The sequence below is a fragment of the Poromitra crassiceps genome, assembly GCF_964638095.1.
Source record: "Poromitra crassiceps genome assembly, chromosome: 2".
Lineage (NCBI taxonomy): Eukaryota > Metazoa > Chordata > Actinopteri > Beryciformes > Melamphaidae > Poromitra > Poromitra crassiceps.
This window is the reverse complement of record NC_139624.1, coordinates 22,027,824-22,040,020: the sequence shown is the minus strand read 5'-3', so window position 1 is coordinate 22,040,020 and position 12,197 is coordinate 22,027,824. Positions and strand designations below refer to the sequence as shown.

At 44.1% G+C, this 12,197-nt stretch overlaps 1 protein-coding gene across 1 annotated transcript in view; it reads right to left on the bottom strand.

The window, feature by feature from the left end:
- The window catches only part of gas2l3 (growth arrest-specific 2 like 3), a 46,360-nt gene extending 34,552 nt beyond the window's left edge, over positions 1-11,808 (bottom strand). Inside the window, exon 1 of the mRNA XM_083632282.1 lies at positions 11,730-11,808. The gene's annotated coding sequence lies outside the window, so the exon portion shown is untranslated. The remainder of the gene's footprint in view (positions 1-11,729) is intronic.
- Between the last annotated feature and the right edge of the window lie 389 nt (positions 11,809-12,197).

Genomic DNA, 12,197 nt, shown 5'->3' with positions numbered 1-12,197 from the left:
CCGCCCCGTCATCACAACACAACACGGGACACGTGACACACGCGTGCAGCCTGCAGCGGCAGCTCCACGGTGCGTACATGCGTGCAGAAGCACACGAGAAGGATTGCATAACGAGTTACGAGCTGCAGATGGTTTACGCCGCAATTAGAGACGAGGTTCGTTTGGTTTCCGCTACATGGCATTGTTTGTTTGACGGTGTGATGAAATTAATTGGGCTAATTAATTAATGAATGGTTGGCCTGGGGCCATTTAGACCAGAGCTTCCTAATCCTGCAGACTCTCTGGCCTCAACGGTTTAGGCCAGTGCCAGTGGTTCTCAAAGCGGGGTGACGGGGGTCCCTGAGGGACTTCCAGGGGGTCCCCAGGAAAGAGTGACAGTTATTTCCCTCAGTGAAACAGAGTGGTGAAATACAGTAAGAGAAAATATAAGGCAGATGATTTTGCTCACAGCCGTAACTCCACTGGTATCCCCTAAGCCAGTGGGTCTCAAGCTGGGGCTCGTGAAGATGATTCATCCCCTAGCCTAATGTATTATGTCTATTTTTTCTTCCTGCTGGCTGATGTGCTGAACAGCTTTCAGCATCTTGTCGTCCTCTGATGATCAAATGAAACAAACTAAAAAAAGGGGAAAACTGGTTGAACTCTTCAACACTCGACGAGGGAGCGAGGAGGCATCACTTTTGACTCCGGCAGGCATGTCAAAAGTCCGGCCCTGGGTCCAATTGTGGCCCGCGGACCAATTTTAAAACGGCCCTCGGCTTGTCTCTCAAAATATACTACATGTGGCCCTCCAGGCCTCCACACAGTATTGGTTAATCAAGCGAGATCACTTTGCCTTTTTTTCCATTCACCTCACGATATCAGCAGCTATCATACAGTTTATAGACAAGCACCAAGTAGGAACTTCAACTACCTACTAGGCAGAATAATATGAGTTAGTTTGAGATCAGAAGAGGACCTTGAATTACAAAAAGGTTGAGCTCCCCTGGTCTAGAGGACATCAATTTGCAGGTACATTGATATGAAAAAGTACGGGAACCGCTGGTTTAGAACATTTGCTAATAAAACCCAACGGTCCGAAACAGCCGAGTAATAGCTAACCTTAGATTGTGTGTGTGTGTGTGTGTGTGTGTGTGTGTGTGTGTGTGTGTCAGTGGTACCCACATTATAAAATGGCTTTAGGCCAGCACAGCACACTCGACCCAACGTCCCCCTGGAGAATATCAACTCCTCCTCCATTAAAGTGGTCCTGCTGAGCCCTTTGTGTCTGGACTTAATTACCCTGTCAGGAGCGTTTCATTTGGAGCCCCCCTCTCCTCCACCACCACCACCACCTTTCATTACAGACGGGGCCTGGCTGCACCGGGTCGAGAGGAAAGCGCTTTCAGCGGAGAAGAATGAAAAAAGTAAATATCCGTGGACGTCTAGTTGCCAGAGCGATGGCTGCGCTTTCAACAAAAACGTCCCGTTTCAAAAGCGATCCGGTCGCCCTCTGGGCCTGTACGCGCTCGCTCGTCGTGGTTTGGCTCTGGGTAAACGGACCAGCCCCTTCAAGAAGGATTAAGCTCACACATATAGAGCACCTCTTGGCCTCCATCCTCACACACACACACACACACGTGTCGTTGGTAGAGAAGTCTTCCCCTGGAGGTGAGACAGTGAGTAAAGCCCATCTTAAAGGCTTGAATGAGTGGGAGCCACCTGCCAATCCCATTTTGATTTGTTGACCATGCTAATCCACGGCTCGCCACACGCCACCAGGTCAGCTGCAGATCAGACGCCCCCCCCCCCCCCCTCACAAACTAGACTAACAGAGGAGCGATCGCAAACTGACTCCAGTCCAGCAGTCCTGAAAGGGAAAACATCATCTTTCAACACGTCGCCTTGCCACCATCCTCAGAGACAATCTTCACCACAACAAACACAAGATACAATCAGCTGTTTGTTTAACCACCAAACATCATTCGGGTGTGTTCGCTTATCACCTTGAGAACTTTGACTTGTACAAAAGGGAAAAGGCTTTCAACAACTTCCTTAACTAATTGTTCACTTTACTGAGAACGTTACTGAACGGATCTGCAGCCACACACCACAATAAGCTGACTCGGCTAGCGCTCTTGTTCCTAGCCTGGTTGTTATTAGACTTTACTATTTTTGCACACAACCAACTCTGGACCTCTACGACATCACTAGCAGTTGTTACTAGTTTTGTGATACAACTGCTCAAAAAAATGTATATCACTTTTAAAGTTGACCAGCTCCATTTTTAAACGACCTTGTAATATAAAGCAGCATCAGTCAGAAGTCAGTTGGCTGGTGAAACAGCAGCGTCACACCTCCAAAACACACACAGGCACGGACTCTTTTAAACTGCAGCGGGCCTGGCCGCATGCCCAGGGACACCGTTTGTGCTGATCACACACACACACACACACACACACACACACACACACACACACACACACACACACACACACACACACACACACACACACACACACACACACACACACACACACACACACACACGATGGCAATGACATCATCCATTCAGCTACCCACCAAAGGCGCCAAGCAGCCCGTTTGAAATGCCGGAGCAGACTACAGAACAGACCTGACCGTGCCGGAGCAGACTACAGAACAGACCTGACCGTTGCTCTTGTCTGAGCTGCCTGCAAATCAGATTTGACTGTTTGACGCTGAGCTCATACAGATCAGAGCGACATCATGATGACATCACATTATAATCGCCACACTGAACTAACAAACCGGGTGTGAACGCGTTGACAGAGAGAGGGCGCTCTGTCACTAAACCAACGGTTTAGGCACAAACACCTTCGTTCGTTTCAAATCGGAATTTTGTCCAGGTGCCAAAAGCTGCCCAGGCGCTGTAATGGATGCATTTTCCAAACTTTTCACAGTTGGGAACACAGTTTTTTTTTTTAAGGAGGACGTTCTCCTTTACTGGCAACATGTCGCCCATTTGAGATTTTATAGTTTGTTGTTTCTCTCCGTCTTCACTGAGGATCTATATAGCCTGTAATGCCAGTTAGTTAGGCCTTCTAGTCAACATGCTTGTTTGCTTGTTACATCTTGTTTCATACTGCAGTGTATTCATTTGCATCCTTTGTGATTAATCACTGATGAGTTATATTATCTGTCTGGTCAATCTGTTCTGCCGTTTCCATTTCTACCCAATCAAATAAGGATTAATACTTTCAAAATTGGAACACAAAACCCCCCCCAAACAGGCAGGCAGCCATTGTGTTGCCATGTAACAGGCATTATCAGGGTCACTTCAGATAAGCCTTTTACAGCTGAACAGCCACCCCAGCCCCCCCCCCCCCCCCACACACACACACACAGAAGGTCAGGCTAAGGAGAGGTAACCGGATGGAAGGGTCATGACATTGAGACAAACCAGACCAGCCATGCTTACTGGCCCATAATCCTGGTCATGTGGGGGGCGGGGCTGTTACACCTTTCACCTTAATCAGGCTCATTAGTAGTAAGACAGTGGGAGGAGCCTGTGTGTAGAAAACTGTTATCCATTTAAGAACTACGTCACTGTCCAGACACACCAGACGCCAATCCCACGCTGAAGCAACGCAGCGCGGAGGCACTTTCATTTCAGCATCCTTGTTAGCACGCCGAAGCTACGCTGCACGCTATTTTTCAAGCGTGCAGCGAGCTGCACTCGAGCGGCCAGGCATGAAGTCAATGCAAGTTGTGAGCGGGAGCAGGGCAGCTCCGGGGGAAAACAGAGCGAGGCTAGGACAAAACATTGTTCCTGGTGTGAATGGCAAGGCTCCTGCTCAAAGCCTTGCCGTTCACACCAGAAGCACTCTTTTCCTCCGCGCCTCGCTCAGCGCTGCAGCGTAGCTTCAGCGTGGCGTGGCATGCGGCTGGTGTGATCCGTCTCGCCTGTTAACAAGGACGCCAAAATGAAACGGCCTCCGCGCTGCATTGCTTCAGCGTATGGTGTGTTCGGGCCGTTAGGCCGGGGATATACTTGCTTAAAATTTTACTACACGTTTGTGTGTGTGCATGATGGCTGCCTCGCGTATCCTGCGTGCGTTGTTTGGAGCATACGCCTAGCGCTAATTTGAATAGGACCGAATAGCACGACCGATGCGCCAAAGGGCTGCAGGATACGCATGTGCCAACGCAAGTACAAAAGCAAGTATATGTTTAGGTCCCATGGGCAGGTCGACTTGTTTTTGTAGTACAGTGGCACTACAAAATACAGGGGAAATGGAGAAATAAATATATAAAGAAAATCTCATTCCTCAGACCATACATTTAGTTCTGTTGTAAGAAGCAACAACAAACAGACTGTCTGTCCAACTTGTCCCTCCTCAGAAACTGACATCGACACACCTGGCTGTTACCAAGATCTGAAAACGGTTTAAGTAGAATAACTCCACTAAACAGGTGACGTTGTCGTCTACAATGAAAAATGAATTGGGGAAAAACTTGACTAAAAATTACTCTAATCACACAAAATGATTTGTGGCATCCAAGTAAAACGCTTTCCAGACCATTTAAGTTCTGCGTCATCTTCAGACTGTTTTTAGGGACAGACTCAAGTTTGATTTTTGAGTCATTACTTTCTGATAGCAGAAGTTTGCCTACTGGTGTTTCTGGAAGGAAACACTTCATATGACACAAGACAGGAGTTTCTAGAGAGCTGCAGCTGATCTGAAGCCAGTCAGTACAACAGTCAACACTCTTGACTACAGTTGAGCGATTTTCTTTCCCCCCCCCTCCGATTTTTTATCCCGCATTAGTGCTAATTTAATTTATTTATCCTGGTTGCTGCTCCACTCTCTGCCGATCTGGGGAGAGCCGAAACTGGCTCCATGCTTCCTCCGAGACATGGGCAGTTAGCCAGCTGCTTCTTTTCACCTGGACAGGGGAAGCTTCACCGGTAGGACATAGCACGTGGGAGGTTCACGCTATTCCAACGAGTTCCCCTCCCTCCGAACAGGCACCCTTAACGACCAGAGGAGGAACCACATTAGCAACCAGGATATTGCATGTTTTGGTGAGGGGTTCCTATATGAAGGAAACCCCCAGGGGTCATGGGGAGAAGATGCAAACTCCACACAGAAAGGCCATTTTTGACGACCCCGCCCGGGCGGTGGGCACTCGAGGACATGCGGACGGGCACACATTCCTGCAGCGCTCACAACGTCCCAGGTGGGAATCGAACCCAGGACCTTCTAGCTGTGAGGTGACAGCTCTACCACTGAGCCACCATGCCCCCTGAGCTACATTTATGAAAAGACAGGAGAAGAGCTGGTCAGGTCTATAGAATCTGACATGACCGAGAGGTAAGTGTGGTTCACGAGGTTCTGCCAGGGCCGTCAAGGTACTTCAGCAGATGATCAACACTTGAAGATGCGTACTTTGACTTCATGACTGACAGCTCAAACCTAAAGGATTTTCAGATGTTAAGCCCTTGGTTGACAAAGTGGTAAAAAAAAAGCGTACATAATGGGTCTTCTATGTTTTAGCCATGCTGATGCTGAATGATTAACTACAGCGACAGTAGAGCTGAAACGATTAGTCAACACAGAAAACTAAATGATTACCGTAAATGCCGGACTATAAGCCGCACCGGTGTATAAGCCGCACCTGCAAAGTTGACTATTTTTTTCTTATATAAGCCGCACCGGACTATAAGCCGCGGGTGTTTTAATGGTATTTTTTTTTTTTTTTTTTTTTGTGTTTTAATGTTTAATTACCATATGTAAGGGTTTATGCACAGAGGGGATTGTCGGGAAAGAGATGGCTGTTTGAGGAAGCTCCCATTTATTAACATTTCAACAAAACAACATAACACAACACCACCTGTGTTGTTTTTTACAGTGCACACAGTGTCATACAGTGTCATACAGTGTGGTGAAAAGAGGGCAAGAGAGGAAATTAAAACTTATTATAGTTATATAGGATTTATAGTTAGAAAGAGTGCTAAAAAAGAGAGATTTTTTTTTTTTTTTTTTTTTTTAAATCCATAGATAAGCCGCACCGTTATATAAGCCGCAGGGGCCAAAAAAGGCCAAAAAACGGGAAAAAAGGTGCGGCTTATAGTCCGGAATTTACGGTATCATTTTGATAAGCAATCGTTATCGTAATTTATCAAAAAAAAAAAATCTGGTTACCACTTGCCAAATGCCAATAAGATTTGCTGCTTTTCTCCGTTCCATATTTATCAAACGTATACTTTGGTTTTTTTTCGTCAGCTGGTCAAACTGAGTAAGAAACTTGATGAATCATTTTGGGTTGTGGTGGTAACTTGTCTTGTGATGGGCATTTGTCATTACGGTATTCTTTGGACAACTAAAACAACTTTTTTCCTTGAAATGCAATGCTGCACATTTAGGATAGTCAAAACATGTCACACATGTGAATCACGTCAGAGTAACAATAGACGACATCAGCTCCCTTTCATCCTTTCCTGTGCCACCATTTACAGTTAATGGGGCCCATGCTGCCCCCTCCAGCACCCTCACCCCCCCTACAGGTCCCACCCCCCTCCCACCCGCTGAGCCCTCACCCCCCCTACAGGTCCCTGTCTGTAAGCTGTAGCCTCAATAAATGATTTCATTATCATCTCCATTGTGTCCACATGCAGCACCACAGCCCATATGTGCCACGTGGAGGTTTAACCCATTAAGCCTCTTCTATGGCGTGTGTGTGTGTGTGTGTGTGTGTGAGTGTGTGTGTCCTAGCTGGCAGCACTGAAACGTGGAGGTCTGATGCCAGAGATCAAGCAGATGGTGGTTATGAGGATCGGGGTATGATCGGGGCGCTGGCTCCAGGTCAGAGCCGCTCCGTGACGGCTTTGTCTGGAAGCAAACATTTCCTCAACGATGTGATACGGTACTCAATAGCAAGGTATCGACCAAAATAACTCAGGCCAGTACGAAGTAACGAAGCTTCTCCAGTCAAACGATACTTGCATTCGATATAGATATATATATATATAAGGGATGGGCATCGAATTTTCGAATAATCGTTGTTATTATCAAGGTCGACTTTTATTATTGAAAGTCGAAATTCGAAATTCGAAAAAAAAAAAAAAAAGTAGTCGAATCGCTTGGTTTGAGCAAGTAAAACAATTTTTATAAGCATTTTAAGCAAGGTTTATGGAAAAATGAATGGCGGATGAAATCCCATGAAGAGGGAGAGGGGGTGACTTTGGCACCCCTTTGGCACCTGAGCCTACTAAATATTTAATGAACCACTCATGATTGTCAAAACTGTTTTTTATTTTCGAAAATGTCAATGTCATGTAACATGTTCCAACATGTTACTTCAGTGGTGCAATGCTTGTTTGAGCTAAAAATCCACAGCAGAAGCTTTTTCTATTAATTAATAAAGCCTAAACTTAGAATCAGGGGAGACAATGCAACATGTCTCTCACAATTTTTTTTTTTTTTACATTTTTTTTTTCTTTCGAATTTCGATTAAAAGTCGACTTTGGCCAGCGAATTTCGAATAGTATTTTTGCTAGAAATGCCCATCCCTAATATATATATATATATATTGAATAAGAAATAAACAAACACTAGACTAAGAGTCCAGCGGACCGCACAAACTCCTCAGACTTGGACCAACTTTTCACGTGGCATTTATTTGCAACAGCTCACAGGTACAACGCGTTTCGCAGATGCTTCATCAGGTTATATATATATATATATATATATATATATATATATATATATATATATATATATATATATATATAATATATATATATATATATATAAATCACATGACTACCGTACTTTTTCTCCTGTGGCACCAGCATCAAATAAAGTGGTGTTATCCTGTCTGAGACTCTGAATGGACAAACTGATGCCCGTCCAAAAACACAAAAACACCCGGGCCATAAACACATCAGCAGCAGCGCTGGGCGGGCAGCGTGTGAAGTGTCCCGCCCGGGCCGGGACGGGCAGAGGGTTCAGGTCTCTCTGCAGGAAACACCTGCCAGGCCTTCACTCCAGCCTCCTTCCCCCCGCAGGAAGCCAGGAGCAGCACGTTTAGAAGAAGACCTCATATTTCATGTGTTCTGCTTAAGTGTCAATGAACAATAAACAGACTAAGAGAAGGGGACACTTGCATTCAAAGCCCCCCATCTATAACAGCATATAGCGTTTTTAGCATGGGAGCAGGAAGTGAGGCTGGTACAGCGTCTGTCAGTGCCTTGCTCTTCCTACACTGCAGGGTCATTTCATGAAATAATTCTTCAACTTCTTTCAGGAAGTGGAAAGAGCACCCCTGCAGGTGACCTAATGGAGCCAGATCTTTTTTGAATTTGGAAATGATTAGGGCTGACTAATAAATGGGCAAAAATGACTAATTAGTGGCCAAAATGAGTCAACACAGGTTCAGCACCATGTAGAGCGCCATTCGTTAGCTACTGGTGATGAAGCACACCTGAGTGGAGGAGCACAGCTGAGCAGAGTTGGAATCAGTCAGGAGATTGGACTATGAAAACCCTCTATGCAAAGTCTCTGAGTGAGTGAGTAATAGCTAACAATTTGCCTATTTCACTTCCCATTTTGTGTCTAAAAGGCAGGAAGTAACACAGGTGCAAGTAGAACACTAATGAATACTAATGGTTTCCAACTTCCAATCTATTTGGTGTTCCAGTGCCGGGGGGGCTAATTAATGTCTTGCTGACTTGCACCTGTGTTACTTCCTTCCTTTTAGACACAAAATGGGTGAATTGGGTGGGAAGTGAAATAAAGCTGCACAGGTATTCTGCTATATCATCAAATCCTAAAGGAACCTTTGAGCTGGTATTTGATGCAGAATATCATGCTAGGCCAACACATTACGACTGAATAGGCTATTACAACTGTGTGCATTATTTGATTTGTGGAACTTTAAAACTCTGGAATTTCAATGAATTCAGTTCACATTGTTTCCTTACAGCTGGGTGACATTCCCTCTCATTCACACTCCTTGCAGTAATTGACATGTCGCCTGCAGTTCATTATCCGACCCGCTAGGACCACAACACCCACTCCATCCTTTCAGCCATTGATTTGCAATCACCAATTATTTTTTGCTGTGAAACCTCAGCAGCCATATCTCAAATTAAATTTGCACCAGTAAAAAGCGTTGTCTTGTTCATCTACCTGACAACCAAGGATGTTGATATGCACAATTTTGCACATACATAACTAGTTCAGACTATGACTGTTTTGTTTCAGTCAGTCCGAGTCTGAGCACGCACGGGCCTGTCTGTCAATGCCAATACTGAGGATTATGTAACTGAAGTCTGAAACAGAGCAGGCAGGCATATTGATTTGAATTAGAATAATCAACAGTCAGATTATAATTTATAGATCAAGGCAGAGAAGGGCAAATGAATAGTTTCCCATCCAAAAAAGTCATAACAACCAATCTCGTCTAGAGGTGAATGACACTTAAAATAGCCATTAATCTGGCAAGCAACAAATCTCCGTTTCGCGCTGCAGCTACCAGCCGACATAGACCTATATAGCCTATCGATATTTAAACTGGTAAGGGGGGGGGGGGGTGCAGGTATAAGGTTAGTTGCAAAAGGAGATAGGGTGAATGGAGGTATTATGGGACATAGCGTATTATGGGACACTTAAGCTATAGAGGCTATATTTTTTTGCCAGATGAGTGAAAATAAAAACTTTTTTTTCTGAGCCCTACATGTGAAACTACACAATCAAAATCACATGCCCTCATTGGTGTGACATCACATATGTGGGCGGGGCAAGCTTCAAACAGGAGGTTGACCCTCCAGGGAATGAGGTGAGGAAAATGACATAAGCTTTAGCTAGTTTTCATCATAAGGTCATAAAATTCTCATAGCTAATATATTGCACAAACCTTTGATGGAACATGAATATGATGCATGTTTGCAACCAAAAACAAAACAAAAACAAAACAAAACAAAGTTTTATTTTTGGAATTAGGTTGTTTTCATTTTGTCCCATAATACGAAACACGGTTTCGTATTATGGGACAGTATGTTTTGGTATTATGGGACAGTGCTAAAAGGCTTTGCCAATGAACAAAATTATCAACCTTGCAAAAGACAACCATTGTTTATTCTCTAGAATAGATTAGTGGTTACCAACAAATAGGCAGGCAAAATTAAATTCAATTGGTTAATATTAATAGACACCAACTGAATCATCCTAGCCCTAACCCCAACCCTAAACATAATCATCCCAGCCTGACCTTCAACTTAATCATCCTAACCTTAACCCCAACCCTCAACTTAATCATCCTAACCCTAACCCCAACCCTCAATTTAATCATCCTAACCCCAACCCTCAACTTCATCATCCTAACCCCAAACCTCAACTTAATCACCCCCAACCCTCAACTTAAGCATCCTAACCCTAACCCCAACCATCAACATACTCATCCGAACCCTAACCCTCAACTTAATCATCCTAACCCAAACCCCACCCCTCAACTTAATCATTCTAACCCTAACCCCAACCCTCAACTTAACCATCATAACCCAATGCCTCAACTTAATCATCCTAACCCTAACCCCACCCCCCAACTTAATCATCCTAACCCCTAACCCCACCCCTCAACTTAATCATCCTAACCCTAACCCCACCCCTCAATTTAATCATCTTAAATCTAACCCCAACCCTCAACTTAATCATCCTAGCCCTAACCCCACCCCTCAACTTAATCATCCTAAACCTAACCTACTGTTAACTCAACAACTAAGGGGATTGTTGTGACAGAGGGCAGGCCGATTGTTGTTTGAATTGTTTACAGAGTTTTAAACATTAAATAAAACAGTTTAAATGAACATGGAGTCTTAATTTATAAAGATGAATAGGAAAAGTAAGATGTGCATGTCAGATTATATCAAAGTATGAAATTGTGTAGTAAATGCTTACACTAGCCTAAATTCATCATAAGGCATCTGTCCCATAATACGAAACATTTTGTCCCATAATACGAAACGTTACAGAAAAAAGGGATTTTGGGTCAGTTCACACAAAAGAGGATGCCACGCCTCCTTGGAATATAATGTAACCTTCATTCCACCTCAGAAGGTTAGGTAACATCTTGACTATTACAGAAATGTATCATGTGTTGGGCTATTTTTTTTAATTGATGGCAAAAAAGCTTCCACAAGGCAAAAAGTCAAAAAGTGTCCCATAATACCTCCATTCACCCTACATTTTCTTTATCGTTAACCCATCCGTAGTAAATCATGTTAATTATATAGTCTAGTTTCCAAATACAGGCCTAGACAAGAGTAGTATAAACATTGGAAACTATAGGCTACTATTATTGCCATGTAAATGGAATCCCTGCTATAAACTCCAAACACTTACTTGGCCACAATTGTGACTAGTTAGAATAATATGAGACGTTCACATAGAAGTTTCACATAGACTAATGTTACCATGAACGGACGTGTGTACTATTTGCATATTCACGTATGACTTTGACGAAAGCCGCTGTTAAACTAGGCGATCACTTTTTGGCACAACGCAGACGCTCGTGTATTTTCTGAGTCAGACAGCAATGCAAAGTATTTAACTTATTTTGCCCGATATAACTTGATGTTGAACGGCTTGCTTCCACGAGGCTTCCTCATGGATGTGGAGGAGGAGAAACGGGAGAAAAGCCGCAACAAAAGTGAACGTTTTTGGCCAACTTTTCCCTGTGAAAGCAAAGTAAAATGTCCCACTCACCAGCTCTGATGTGCCAGAGAAGCTTCAGGGTAGCAGCCGGCTATTTTCCTCGCTTTGCACCAGGGTTGTGTTGGACGTGTTTTCTGTCCTTTCGCGTCTTGTGTCTTGTGTCTTGTCTGGCTGAGATATGGCTCATGTTTTCCAGAAGGCTTCAGACTTCAGACTGCCGCTGCTTGTGGTTTGTGTGTGGGCAGCGCAACTTCGAACCAGCCAATCAGAGCGCTCCGCGGGCAGGGGGCCGGGCCACAGACACCTGAGTGTCATCTTACCACTGATGAAAAGCCAGCCTCAATTAAATCAACAATTAAATGTTTTTTGTTTGTTTATTTGTTTGTTTGACAAACAATTTCATTTAAATGCAACATGATTTGAGTTCACTCGAATCAACTTTCAACTGTCAAACTAAATGAATTCCTGCTAAACAGTTTTCGGATAATGTGTGAGATTATGTGCCAAATAAATCAGTAT